The sequence below is a fragment of the Haliotis rufescens genome, unplaced genomic scaffold, assembly GCF_023055435.1.
Source record: "Haliotis rufescens isolate VD_foot unplaced genomic scaffold, xgHalRufe1.0.p SCAF_25, whole genome shotgun sequence".
In the NCBI taxonomy this organism is placed as follows: Eukaryota; Metazoa; Mollusca; class Gastropoda; order Lepetellida; family Haliotidae; genus Haliotis; species Haliotis rufescens.
In genome coordinates, this window is record NW_025963946.1 from 6,819,080 (window position 1) to 6,821,709 (window position 2,630).

At 37.3% G+C, this 2,630-nt stretch overlaps 1 protein-coding gene across 1 annotated transcript in view; it reads left to right on the forward strand.

The window, feature by feature from the left end:
• The window catches only part of LOC124124763, a 28,520-nt gene extending 27,679 nt beyond the window's left edge, over window positions 1–841 (forward strand). The window contains exon 17 of the mRNA XM_048402205.1: window positions 1–841. This exon is cut by the window's left edge and continues 479 nt beyond it. The gene's annotated coding sequence lies outside the window, so the exon portion shown is untranslated.
• Window positions 842–2,630: the final 1,789 nt, after the last annotated feature.

Genomic DNA, 2,630 nt, shown 5'->3' on the forward strand with positions numbered 1-2,630 from the left:
TACTTGTATTAGGTCAAATGTCTCAAATATGTTAGCGATTTCCGCTTTCTATATATATATTGCTATATAAAATAACCCTCATTTAATCGTGCCGTGTATTAATATTTTGACGAAAATATTCTTTTTTATTTACAAAGTCAAACACTCGCAATGAAAAACAGAAAGCTATTATAAAATGTAAATACAAAAGAACAACCAGACTCGATCATCCGCCGAAAAAGATTCTACCTGGCGTAAAGGGCAAAATAGCTGTGGAAATTATGTGAATGGACCACTGTAAATCAGTAAATGTAACCATCGCCCCTATCTCCTCCTCTATTGAATTACTACGTATACATCATCAAGTACTTGTGACGTATTCAGAAACATACAGTGTTCTGCAACCAGGGTTTCAGCAGGTATCATGCCTATCCTAAACATGATTAGAAAAGGGAAGATCTGGATGTTAGTATATCATGACGAAGACGAATTGATGCCTATCGTGGGGTAGGTGTGTATGGCAATATGTTTGCTGGCACGGCATATTGGAATTATGTGTACAATTCAGTGTACTGAGCAAGGGGAAGGCAGGGGAATTCATCATCCGTAAAATACCTAATCTGTGCATGAAAAATATATAGATCTTTGCTTTGTTTTTATTTTTAAAAAGGTTGGACAACAGATATTATTGATATATCTTATTGATATTTAATAGGGCTTCTTAGACGAATCACATGTAACTGAAAAAAACTAAAATTAATAAAACGCTTGGCAGTCAGAAGTATTTTTTAGCTTCCTATATATCTATTTTGAGTCCTTGTATTTTTATCCTACAATGTCTGTAGACAGATATTTGTGTTCTATATTCTGCTACTACAATAAAAGTGAACATGACATGGCAATTTGTGATTTGTTTTTTAATACATGTAGTTTAATAGGTGTACTAGTCGATTGTGTGAGTTGAACAACATTTCAGTCATGTCACGGCATGGCTGTTTAATGTGGGAGGAAGGTCTGAAGTGACGCAGGTCTTAGAAGTTTCCCTCTTGGTGAAGTCGACGAGAATGTGTGGTGCTGACGCAAATAGAAACACAATCAGGGCGAATCTGGGAATCGAATCCACAAGACAGGTTTCTGGCATGCCCAAGGAGCGCAACTCTGCCCCAGTAATAATAATAGTAGTGGTAGTTGTAGGGGTAGTGGTGGGTAGTGGTGGGAAGTGGTGGTTGTAGTGGGAATGGGAGTGGCGGGCGTTTTCGTAGTAGTACGCCAACCAAACACAACACGTCGACTTGATAGGACCGGGCAATCCGTAACGTTGATTGCGTATGTTATGTGTAGGGTAAAACACGTCCGACGGTTTTTATGAGATTTGAAAATCCCATCCGAGGTTTTATCCTTAGGGTGATAGTTTTTAATCTAATACAACACAGAGGCGGTAATTTATCTCACTCTCATAAACTGAATGAAAAACGTGAAACAACATTTATCTACAATTTTATTTCAAACACCATTTCTATGAACCTTAAGAAACGGAAGTAAAATATATCTTGCTGATATACATGTAGTTTAAACAACGATTTTTAAAAAACATTGGGATTTATGCATGTGTGTGTGTGTGTGTGTGTGTGTGTGTGTGTGTGTGTGTGTGTGTGTGTGTGTGTGTGTGTGTGTGTGTGTGTGTGTGTGTGTGTGTGTGTGTGTGTGTGTGTGTGTGTGTGTGTGTGTGTGTGTGATATTGGTGGAGGAATATTTTGTGTGTTAAATCGAGTGGAATTAAATTGTGCCACAGCCTGGATTTTATAAATAATATATATTCAAATATAAATATGAGTATGTATGTTTAAACGTGCACTCCATGCAGGATCATACTCCCATGAACTGAAGGTCAATTTCTATAAGTTCTTGTATCACTATTTTATACCTCGAGGGATGTAGCGTAACATGACTTCATGTTTACTCTCACAGCCTTACAACAACCTGCTGTATCGCGGAAAAAAATAGTTCCACAAAAGGAGAGGTGATATGAGCGTATGTATGCTCAGCGTCCTTTACAAGAAGGTCGTTTGTTTACAAGAAATGAATTCAAATATTATCATCCTTGGTGTGAGACAGGTCTGTTAAGAGCTACCTCAATACGTCAGTCACAATGACAGCGCGTCGTAATATATTTATATCAAGTACAAGCCGACACGATAAACGTTCCTTGAATGATATCCGTGTGGGTAAATCAACCCTTGGCGGTTACATGTGTTATTCATCATTGATCAATTTGGCGATCATTGAAAGAAGATTATAAATATGTGTCAAGTAGATACTAAAATATAGATAACTGTAAACTGTCACTGTGAGTCTGGACACGATCGAGTCGATACTACCAGTGGATGTGCATTTCTACGTTTTGTTCAGTAGGATGGGCTACAGGGAGGATATAAGTGAACGATAATGCAGGCAAACCTTCCTACGTTTCTCAATGTTTGCTAAAACGCCGACATCAAGATTAAATGTCTTCCAAACAAGGTGAAAATGTATTGCATTCATTTGCAAATAGATACATTTTCCAATGAGATGTTATGGTATATGACTATGTGATTATATGGTATGGTATATGACTATGTGATTATATGTCAGTTTTCATATCATATCCCATA